The sequence below is a fragment of the Ceratosolen solmsi genome, unplaced genomic scaffold (genome assembly GCF_000503995.2).
Source record: "Ceratosolen solmsi marchali unplaced genomic scaffold, CerSol_1.0 scaffold49, whole genome shotgun sequence".
Lineage (NCBI taxonomy): Eukaryota > Metazoa > Arthropoda > Insecta > Hymenoptera > Agaonidae > Ceratosolen > Ceratosolen solmsi.
The window spans coordinates 94401-107413 of NW_011948450.1; the positions used below are offsets into that span (position 1 = coordinate 94401).

The window sequence follows — 13013 nt, forward strand, 5'->3', positions numbered from 1 at the left end:
CCTTAAACTACTCTATACCTTTTTTTTTCAATAATCCATTTTAATTTTAGTCAATCTAAACAAGTTTTTTTGTTAAATTTTGTATTTACTGAAGAAATAGTTATTTCTAAATATGATACATATATTCTTATTATAATCTTGACAATTACGTATTTTTAATAATACAATTTTATATCATTAATAATTAAGAAATTTGAATTATATGTATTTATTTTTTTTATAATCATTATATTATAAGAAATAGATTTTATTATTTCATTAATAATGTACAATTATTACAATTATTATTTAGCTTATGAATTACAAACGAAATTAATATTACAAATTGTACCGCATTATTTATTTATGTAAATATTAAAAGTTATTTTATTCAAGAATTGATGTGCATTGTGTAAAAAGACAAGATAAAACATTTAAATCTTTTCCCTCATTTTTATAATAGGGGTTAACTTTAATTAATTAGTGGTAAAAGCAAAGAATTAAAAATAATATTAACATAAATTTGTTATAAATTTTTAATAGTTAATACAAACTCTTAATTTATGTTTCATAAAAATTATATAGTAATTTTGTTGATCCATAGTACTATATATTATTCATTAAGTAAAGTAGTATAAGTATAATTTATCCATATTATCTTTATTAGAAATTATTAAGAATGTAATGTTGAAATAGAATTGTACAATATAAAATAAATTCAGATTTATATTTCTAAAGTTAAATACAATAAACATACGTATTTTTAATTATAGATTACTATAATCATGATCTTGAAAATTTAAAATTTATTCAAAACATTGAAACTGGTATTAGTATTTTAACATTATTGTTAATATTTATATAGTATGCAATGATAAAATATTCTTTCTCGAAATTAAAAATGATTAATATTCTATGCTAGTATGTAAAAATTTTTTTATTATAAAACGTATAAGATAATGATTTTAATAAATACACGTGATGATTTGATTATATGAGATTGTTTATGCATATAAAAATATAATGCTATATTGTTTATATGAAATAAAAAAATATATGTACGAAGAAACTACACAGAGTGCAACTTTCTACAAATACAAGTAGCATAAAATACTAAATAAAAAATTTATTTTGTACAAACAGTAAATCTGAAGTTTCTTAAGCTGAATTATTCTATATAATATGAAGTAAGTAATACAAAAATAATAAATAAGTATATTATATGATATGAATGTCACATTGAATTATATTTAATTATATAATGATTTTAAATGCTAAATTTTAGTTAAAGATTAGCTACTGTATCGAAACTAAAATTAATATTATATAGTCATACATTACTCTATAGGTGGTTTTTTTAGGATAATCTAAAAATATATCTTGAATTCAAATGTTAATCTTTTCAAAAAAATAGGATTATATAATCGAATATATATATATATATATATATATATATATAATATGCATCTATTACTCAAGTATTGTTTTATATTTCTTTATTATATTATGTAAAATTTCTAATAATTAAAAAATGTTTTATTATAATTTTATATTCTATATGATTTAAAAAATTCTTGTTTCATTAATATTATTAATCTTTCGTACACAATTAGTAGTTGGTAAACGCTTTTTCGTAATAAATATTAGCTTTTGTTAGCATTATTACGCTTATTTTTTACCGAACTGTTTTCATCAACAGGTTTTCATCTAAAAATTCTCATAATAGAATTGTTTATCAAATTGAAAAATTTCAATATTCATATCTTTTCATTACCGATACGATCTTTTTTTATTATATTCCTATCTACGAGCTGTTTATTATATAGTTAACATTGAAATTATTACTTAATTTTTAAATCGTTACTCTCGTATTAAATTTTCTATTAGTACAATAAATAAGAACCTTGTCATTTTTCGGAAGTCGAGATTAAAAGCTGACTTAATCCTTTATTAATTTTTTATTTCAATTTTAATTCATAAAAGAATATGAGAAAACATTTTTCGATTATTTTATTCTTGTTTTATTTAGAGATTTAGCTAAATCGATTGATAAATTAAAATCTTATTGGCCATCTTTTTGGTGTTATAAGAGATTTTTTATTTATTTTAATTTTACACGTTCGTTAGTAAAATATAATTAATAACGTTGTGAAACAACGATTTATTATAATTTTCAAGAAGTGATAAATAAAAGTGATCCTTTGCAGCTATGTTTTCATTGCAAACAAAACATCAAACTTCAGGATAAATAATTGAAAAATAATTCTACCGAGCAGTGTCACCTTAAAAATTAGCTTTTTATTTATATGTATTTAAATGTAAATATAAAGTAGATAAACATTTGAACGTATTTTTTTATATAAAATATAGACAAAAAATGAATTAGGGAAATATTTAATCAGTCTAAAATTTTTGTGTTTTATTTTAAATTATTAAATGCAGTCGACTGTTAGATTATTTCTTTTATAATATAATAAGAGAATCTATAATGAGTATAGTAAAAATTGTATACTATTTTATAAATCTATAGATACTAATGAGTTAATTAACGATGTACAAACACTGAAAGGTTCAAAGAAGAAAATGATTCAACATTTCTAATAAGTTAATAATTCACTAAATATAGGTAATGTGCTTCAACTTAATGAATTTTATTGATATTATCTTTATATATATATATATATATATATATATATATATATATTGGATATTATAATAGCTACATAAGTATTATTTTGCATGAGAAAATAATATCTAAACTCAGTATTAATTATAAATATATTTAACCAATTTTTAGTAAAATGAACATTAATATAATAATTTTAAGAAAATAAAGAAATATAAAAAAGATAAAACTAGTGGTAAGACATTAAAATCTTGAAATGCCTACTTTAGTCTCTTAATAAAATTCATTTGATTCATGGGATGAAAGCATAAATTCCAGAATAACGAAAATACCATGAAAATTGTATAACCTTTTCACTCAATAAATATTTTTAAATTATATAAGTAAATTTTAATAAATTGTTTGATACTATTATTTTATTAATTTTAACAACGTTATTATTTAATTTAAATAACTTATAATAATTAATATTTCTTGTATATAAAAAATCAATATTAACTAGTGAAAGTTTGAATCTTATAGAATTAAACTGAAAAACTGCTAAGTTAATTGAATTAAATTATTTTCGAATTAGAAACCTATGATATTATTTAATAGAGTATTAATTTTTAAAACTTTAAATCTAAACTATTTTAGATCCTAAAAGTAATTTTTAAATTCTTTTTTAACAATAATTTAATACATGTAAAGAAGTAACATTAATAATCTTGGTTTTTGGTATCCGTGATATACATATATTGTGTAATCTAAAAAGACAAATGCAGGTTTTATAGAATTTTACAATCTTAAAATAATATTTTCATTAAAAAAAAATATTTTTAACCTTATATGTCATATATTTAATAGATATGATACTAAAATATATTTTCAAATAGTTGCAAATGAATTCTTTTACATGTTCAAAACTTTATTAATTTAACTATTAAAATTAAAATTTTTTTTGAGTCCACATTACTATATTCAGAAAAAAAATTATATATTATACATCAATTATTATATTTATTGAATCTCCTACAATGGAAAAGTAATTAGTAATAAAAATTATTTGCGGAATATATATAAGTATCATCTTAACTAAGTTCTAAACTATATTTTATACGTATAATTATTATGTAAAAATACATTTAAATTAGATTTTTGTTTGTTCATTTTCCTATTAAATATGATAAATATGATAATTTAGAGCATTAAAAAAGTATATTTTCATAACTATTTATATTATTATTTTATTAATAAATTGCATTAAAATTAGTATTATATAACTTGACATCAAATTATTAAATTTCGGAATAAAATGAAACATTAAAATTAAAGTTTTACTAAATTAAAAAAATTTATTATTCTAATTCAATAAAACAAAAATATTTTACGTACTTTTATAATATACATAAATTACTGCTTAAATTAAAAATACTTTTATTAATTATTGAAAATCATTTTTAGTCTATACTAAAAATCTCAAAAGAATAAAAAAAACTCCCCGGCGGGGAATCGAACCCCGGTCTCCCGCGTGACAGGCGGGGATACTAACCACTATACTACCGAGGACTTGAAGTGTATTTTGTTTATAAAATTTATTAACTTGATTACTTGTAGAAATAAGTATAATAATAATATATATAAAAAGAAAATATAAACATTAATTGCTACTTTTATGGATTATCAAATAAACAAATATATAAAATACAAATAAAATATATTTTTTTGTATTTTAAATACAACATTGAGTCGTAAGAAGAAATATGTATACAACAATTTCTTTTATTTGATTTCACAATTATCTGTTAAAAGAAATATTTAAACATTGTTATCAATTTTTGAAAGTTTAGTAATTATTTTTTAATATAAACGAAGAATTTAATACAATAATATAATTAGGGGAAGAAAGAAAAACTAATCGTTCCTATATTTTTTAAGTTTATTATATTTAATTAATTTTTCTTTATGTATTATAGGCAAGTATAAATTAGCAAGCAAACAAGCATTACAATTTTACGATAATAATACTAAGAATCTTCAATAGTATTCATTATAAATTATATTTAGAATATTATTTATTTAATATAATTATTTTAATTTTATTATTAAAATTAAATTTATTAGATTTCATAATACTATATATTATAGAATACTATATACTATAGAAAATATTTTCTATATTATAAGCTGTTGATAATGTATATAAATAAATACTTTGCAATTTTTGTAGTTTGATATGCATTTATAAATGAAATAACAATAAATTATTTAAAAATCAATTAATTATTTTTTATGTAATATTTATGTAAGAAAAACTATAATTAATATTATTCCATATTGTAGTGCTTATTACATTGGCTTCACAGGCAAATAGTTAAATTCTTCTAACATTCTTATAAAATTGAAATTACTTCGATAGTATAAGAAATTGCAAATCTTTTGTTACGATTTTTTTGTGAGTACTATGATATTAGTACTTTAGATTAAATTATTATATAATAATTATCAAAATTTAAATTGTTTTATCTAAATATATAATATTAAGACAACCTTCAATGTAGACAATGTAATCTTTAGTACAAATTATTACAATGATAATTTAACGCTTATAAAATTGAAATTTCAGTATATGTTAAAGAATTTTTAATAATTGATTTCTAATTAAAAATGAAACTGCAAATGTATTAATATTTGTCTATTATGAGTAAGATGTGGAGAAAGTTGATCATCTGCCCATTTCAATGATTTGCAACAATGATATGAGGTTTTTGTCTCTTTCAAAAATTTTGATATACATGGAGACAATGTAATGGAGAACTGAAATTTATTTACTTAAATTTTAACTTTTCTATACTTTAAAGATATTATTTGTTTGTTTTAATCAATTTATTAAATAAATTTAAGTTAAATTTTATTTTATAATAATTACTTTAATAAAAATAAAATAATTTTTTCGAGAAAGAAAAGAGTATGTTACTGACACATATTTATTTAAACAATGTATGACACATACTTTTGCCCATATATGTATAGTTCGGGTGTGATATTACAGAGGTTTTGAGAGTGAATAGCCTTAAATATTAATTACACTAGCTGCATTATATATTTCTGTAAATTCTAGTGTAATAATAAGCCTAATATTGTCAGATAATTTTTTGAAATATTTAAGCATCATTTGGCTAAACAGTTTCATTAAGTAGAAATTTATGTTTATAAATTTTGTTTTGTTTTGGTTAAACTCATATGCTAACGAATATTAAGTAATTAAGTATTGTTTTTAAGATACTTTGTTTTGTGAATTTAAAAGTAAGAATAAACATAGTAAAAATAAAATGGTAGAATGTATACTTAATGTAAGGAATAAAGTTATTCAATCATTTTTTTTATTTATTTAAAATATCTTTCATATGAAAATCATCCCCATTTATTTATATTTATCTTGTAAACAAAGTTTGATTGTAACAGTTTACGCCATAAGTAGTTCCAATAAAAAGTTAAATTTATTATAATTATAAAGTATAAAATTGTGTAAAAACAAATAAATATATCGTGTAGAAAAATTATGGAAATATAACGGATTTTAGAAAGTAACTTATTATAAGTTACAATAATTTTATACACATTCTGTATTACATTTTTTATAATTCTACGTAAATTTGACAGTAGGCAACACGGAATACTGATTGGTTACAATTTTATGGTATAAAATTAGTTATTTTTTACAATTCATTTTATTGCTTAAATAATCATTTAGCCATTAATTCATTAATTAAATTGTTATAAATTTTATATTTTTTAATAAATTGAACTTGAATGGCTTTTATTTTATAATAAAGTTAATTTAATAGATGTAAATACTTTTACTATAATTTAATATTCTTATAATTAAAATTAATCTGTCATACCAAATTTTTTAAATAAACATTCTAAATAAATATTTGTATTTTAAGTCTAATGAAAAACGCTATTTTTTACATTTTAAATTACTATTATTTTTTTAATAAAGTAAAATATTATTATAATATCTATCTTTTTGTATACAGATGCACATACGAAATTATGTTTCGTTATCTATCATTATTCCTTGTTTATAAGAAAAATTAAAAAGATTCGGAGTGTTTAGATTACGTGTACGTACAGCTGACGTGAATGTTATTGAATTAATACGATAAAAGATATTAAACTAATAAATATCATTTTTAATAAATACAGTTTATATAATTAACTACTTAGAATTAAATTATCAAATAGTTATTATAATATAATAAGTATAATTAAACAATATATATTTATATTAATTATATAGAAATAATATATAATCTCTTATTGTTTTCAGAATATTCAATAAAATTTGAATAACAAATAAAATCTGAATATATTATAATATCTGAGATGATATGAGTCCGAAATACCTTTGAATAGTAATATGGTCAGTTATTATCTTTTATAAGTAATTATGAATATTATACAATCATTAATTTTTAAATATTATAGAATTAAATATATCTAAAATTTATTATAAAAGTCTTAAAGTTATAACAAATTGAAATTTTTAATTTTTTCAAAATTTAATTATTTATTTTTAATTTCAATTTTGTATCATGTATAACGTTTCCTGTGATTAAAAAGGTATATTTGCCAAGTGAAACTTTAATTATATATAATGAATATTTAAATATTAAGAATAAACTATATGCATATAATATGTAAATGATTTTGGCTTTTGGCGTTTTTGAAAGCCTCTTATAATAGCGTAATAAATATAAGAATACTACCGCCGTTATTCGTTGTATTTTAATACATTATGTTTTTAAGTTTTGATAAAATTGTTATTCAGATAATTGCAAACTTTAGATAGCTTATACTTAACAAAAAAATACAAAAGAAGAAACCCATGATAGTTGTAAATCTTTTTTTTTTTTTGCTATGCGATATAACACAATAAATCAATGGATTAATAAAAAAGGATAATTGTGACTTAGCAATTATGCTTAATTCAATTTAATTTAATTGAATCGTCTAATTTTATTTGCTAATAGAAATAAACAAATTATTATAATTATTATAATATAGTATTATTATCTAGATAAATATTATTTTTTACATTACATCATTTCAATGAAGAATATAGCATAACATTTGATTTTATTACTCCCTGTTCATTTTTTGAAGTTTTAAACAACTGTTTAGAATTAACTAAGTGTTACGGATTGCAGTAGTTTCTAAGCAAAATAAAAAGTGGGAGAGGTATAGGCGCGCGAGCATTTGTTTTGTAAAAACTGACTAACAAATTCAAAGAATGCTATAACAGAAAAAATCGAATATACTACTATAATTCCAAAAGTAATAACAAATGAACTTTACGAGGCTATGCCCTGTTTACGTCACGACAAATATCGGCATAGCAACGATCACCTATGCAATTTCAACGCAGCTTGTTTGTACGAGAATATTTAAGGAGCTGCACATGACGGTCTCATTCTCTTACTAGTTCAATCAAGCAATCATCAAGATCAAATTATTGTTCTACAGGTCAACGCCATTTACACAGAGATCGCCTTACATTCACACAAATCGTTTTCTTACAAGTCAAATACCACTTATATAGAGGTCACATTCAATACACAACGATCTATCTCCACCCACGTAAGCTACGCTATTACACACGTCCTTACGTACCAGCGATACAACTGAGATCGATTCCACACACGTAAGCTACGCTATTACACACGTCCTTACGTACCATCAATACAACTGAGGTCGACTCCACACATGTAAGCTAAGCTATTACACACGTCCTTACGTACTATCAATACAACTGAGATTGACTCCACAGACGTAAGCTACGCTATTACACACATTCTTACGATTCACTAACGCACGACTCCGTGAACTAAGTAAGCAGCAATACCAAAACCACGGCATCATTGCCATACATCAGTAACGTCATACACCAGCGCTCCACTCAAGCCTCTCCAGCTCATCGGTAGCGGCAACGGCGGCATCAATCTCCTCAACAGTGACGTTACATACCAAGGCCACCACCCAGGTCTCTCCAGTGTATCGGTAGTGGCAACCGGTGGCGTCAATCACGCACCATACCACAAGAATACACTTATAAGATTATCATCACTCATATTACCTGATGAAACTCTCACCTATTTATTCTATCATACACTCATTCGATATTCATAGATTATTAACTATTCATTATTTATTATATTCAATAAAAGGGAAAATCAACTCATATAAAGGCAGTATTGAATTATTGCATTGTCCATTCCACTTGCCAGCAAGCCTCCCTTCACCATCTCAGGGAAGCGTTTTTAGTCTGATCTCAGACACTAAAAAAAACCACTAGATGTTGTGTCGGAGAATGCGTGGGCAAGTGGAAGCGTGAATGCACTGATTGAATATTTAACACATATATATTTTATTGCATTATATTTATTCCATTTACTTCCAATTTAGGGATTATTGAAGAGAGGTTATGAATAAACCTTTATTATTCTCAATAATGAATTTGGCGTTGAGGTATACTTCTATTGGAGAACCAGAAGGTTGCAAAGTTCCTGATCCTCTGGACGTAATGGCCTAGATAGTGATTTACCGTGAAAAAGAATAGATTATAAACTATCGTTTCTTCTTGAGTATTATCACTTGAGAATTATGACTGCTTCGTGTTCTGAAACGAAGACTACAGCTCTTGTCTGCGTCTTGATTCTGGCACCGTTGCATTTGCTTCTAAATAGTGAGCCCTGTGAGTGAACACGAGCCTCAGATAGAGATTAGAGGAAATGTGCGCACTGATAGGCGCTAATTGCTGGTCTTGCGAAGTGAGCATGCGCAGGAAAGTTCTGGTCACTAACTGCTTACGGTCCGTATATGAGTAGGCCGTAAAGCGAAGAATCAAGCACTAATATAAGACTTACTTGGAAGTTGTAGAGTGATCTTCTTTGTTTCTCTTCACAGGCATGAATGGGAAGCTTCCATGCACGAACTGCTTGCACTTCTGTAGATTGAACTTTATTTTGTCTCTCTTACTGAGATGATGGGAATCTCGCTCCTTGGCTATAAATGCTTGACGAGATTAAATGTAACTGGATAATGAATCACAGAAATAGAAAGATATTTTACAAGACTCAGAGGATCGGATTTTTTCTGTTCCTTCTTCTTGAGAATAAGTCATGACTCTTCGTGAGAATAAGAATAAGTGGCGAGAGAGCCTTGGTACATTGTAATTGTCCTTCTTAAATAGTTCGTTGACTTGGTTCCACAAGGGACCCCTTTTTCTTTCTTGTGTCCAATCAGAGCGCGACTTTGGGCAGCATGATTGATCATGCGCGCCTTCATTTCCACTTCCTTCCGGGTTTAGTCTTGAACATGCTAAATCGGGAAGTGTCTGACGGCTTCTCTGGGATTTAGCGATATGAGAGGTCCTCTAGAGGCGTGCTCGATTGGCTAGCGCGATCGATAAAATGCGGCGTAGTTGAGAACAATGTAAGCATTGTCTTAAAATGTCAAATGCGCATGTACGCCGATTGCCTGTTGTCGCACGTGGGGGGTTTTGGGTTGCAGTGAAATTCAAGAAATGTTTTGTACTTGATAGTTTACGTACATCTGACGCTCATTTCAGAATCGCCGCTTTCTTGGCAGTAAACAACAAGATCGTTTAACTGCACCGGAAAATCATGAACACGTTTTTGCTATGCGTGAATAAATAAAGTAACTATTCACGAGTGTTTTCCAGATGTACTGACCTTCTCGAGTATCGAACGACCGTGCGTATTTTGTGCCAAGAAAAATATTCTCGCAATCTCGAACAACTACCTTACATTTATAATGCTTCATATTATTTTATATTTATACAGATTCTAGCTAATAAAAAATATTTTGTATTAATTAAAAAATTAAAAAACCTGGTTTCAATTTGAAATATGATTATTATTTATTATTGTATACCATAAGATTAAATCATAGTGCAATATACGCAGTCCTTTTTATATTGACTTTTGCGTGTAAATATTAAATTCAAAAATTAATCTTTGTGGGAAATGATTCATCATATATTTATTTTTCAAATCGTATATCTTATATTACTTAACTTAAGCGATTTTAAATATTATAAAACTAGCTTACTGGGTATTTGTAGAGTATTGTCAATTTTTCAAATTTATTGATAAATAGTGCATATTTTTATATCAGCAAAATATAAATATATACAGAATATTAAGTTTTATGTGATTATGTGATGTGCTCCCCCCCTTTTGAGCATGATTAATTCTCCCTATTAACCACTGCAAACTAACATTTCCATCCTCTCATGCTCATTCATGAGCGTGGTCGACTGCTCATGCTGATCCCTACAACATCAGCACAGATAACAATCAACATTCATTGTAATTTCTATAACATCAATGACTTCCCCACCATTCCGAAGAAGCAACCTCACCATTGAAATAGAATAATTCACCCTCTCTCTCTATCACTAGAAGTAATCATCAAATTGCAATATTCTAACTATTAATAACCAGAATAAACCGATGTCTTAAATCAAAATTGCATACTGTACATGTCTTCTGCCCTTCCACATGTGTCTTGCCTACTAATCACTAGGGCGGGAGACTAATCCACTAAACTATTGAATTGGCGATTCGAACGACAAAAAAACCCTTCATTTTCGAACGAGCAGTTATAAACAAAAGTTGATAAATATATCATCCATCAACCAATTTCCTTTTCTCATAGTTAATATTGTATAATTAAATTAATTTGAAGAAGATTTTTATAATTAAAAGTTATAGTAATGTTTAGGGAAGTAAATTATACAAATATTTTCTAAAAAATAAGAAATTACAGTATAAACATATTATTTATATTTGCTATTAAAACATCAATGTAAACCAATTAATTAATACAATTAATAATCAACTAAAAATAAAAATAATAATCGTAGTTATTAAATTAAATATTTGCAATATAAATGTTTAAATTTTTTTTTCAATTACTACCTTTCCATGACTTTCGGTATTATAGTATATAATTTCATTTTGAGAAATAAATAAATCTAAATTTACGTTGGTTCAATTAGCATTTCTTAATAAATGCTGTATGACCTTTTCAAAAAAGTAAGAAATATAAAAGGAGAAAATAGGAAGGTTTGTTCAAAAGAAATATGTAATTAAAAAACAATTTTGTTATAATTAATATTTAATTTTTATTTATTCTTGCTTGTATCTTGTTGAAAATTTATCAAAGTGTATCTTGTAATCATAACATCAACTGATGTTATGTATTCCTTATATACGCGAAAGTTAATCATCTTTTTATATTTCTCTTATACTTGTGCATCAAACTGGTAATCAATTACAAGTGCAAAGTAGTCTGTAAATAGATAATAATTTGTGAATAAATTTTATATGCATTGATTTTTAACGAAAACTACCTAAGAATATTTGTATGGACGTTATTTGAGAATGCGAGACCTTTTTTTTAATACTATAAAACATCTGGAAAGCAATATTGTAAAATTGACATTAAGACTTCAAAACTTCCTGTTCATAATCATCTAGCACTCGTGTCATAAAACATTTGGAATATTTCCAGTGAATAATTTGGTATTTACTCTTGTCTATTTTCAAGCGTGCTCATATTTTCGCGATACGGTAAAATTTATGTTTATTGCCAAGAAGACGTAGATTCCGACTGAGTGTCGAATGTACGTAAACTAACGAGTACAAACATTTCCTGAAAACTCACTGCAACCCAAACTCTGCACGTGCGACAACAAGCAACAGACGTGCGTAAGGACTCGGCTTTTGGGACAATGCTTGCATCTAGTCGATCGGATCGGAAAAAACGACAACGCGCAAGAGGACCCTTCATCTAGCCAAATTCCAGGAAAGGGAGAAGCGACCAAGAAGAGGTGACCAATCGTAAAGACTCCCCACTTCCGACACTTTTCCGATTAGCACTTTCGGGACTGAGTCCGGAAGGAAGTGGAAATGAAAGCGTGCATAATTCATCATGCTGCCCAAGGTCACTTCTGATTGGACAATTGAAAAAAGAAGGGGTTCCAAGTGGAACTGGGTCAGTGAACTATTTAAGAAGGAAAATGTGCTGTACCACCACTTCTCTTTCCAAATACTTCTTACAGTATAAGGACAAGTCACTACTTACTCCTTCCAAATACTTCTCACGGTTGAAGGATAAGTCACGACCTACTCTCACGGAGGAGGACCGGAGAGACAAGTCGTTTAGCTAGCTGAGCTTTAATAAGAAGTTCTTTCTACGATTGTGAATTAGTGTACAGTTGAATTGATCTCATCAAGACTGGATTGCATAGGACCTGACCACTTGTAATCTCACTTGGAGATAAGGATGAACTAAAGAGTTGCAACATTGCAAGGGAACTTCATAACAAGCCACC

At 25.6% G+C, this 13013-nt stretch overlaps 1 non-coding gene across 1 annotated transcript; it reads right to left on the bottom strand.

Annotated features, from left to right (window-relative positions):
- Nucleotides 1–4081: 4081 nt before the first annotated feature.
- On the bottom strand, nt 4082–4153 carry TRNAD-GUC (transfer RNA aspartic acid (anticodon GUC)). Its single transcript has one exon. It is a non-coding gene; the product is annotated as a tRNA-Asp (tRNA).
- Between the last annotated feature and the right edge of the window lie 8860 nt (nt 4154–13013).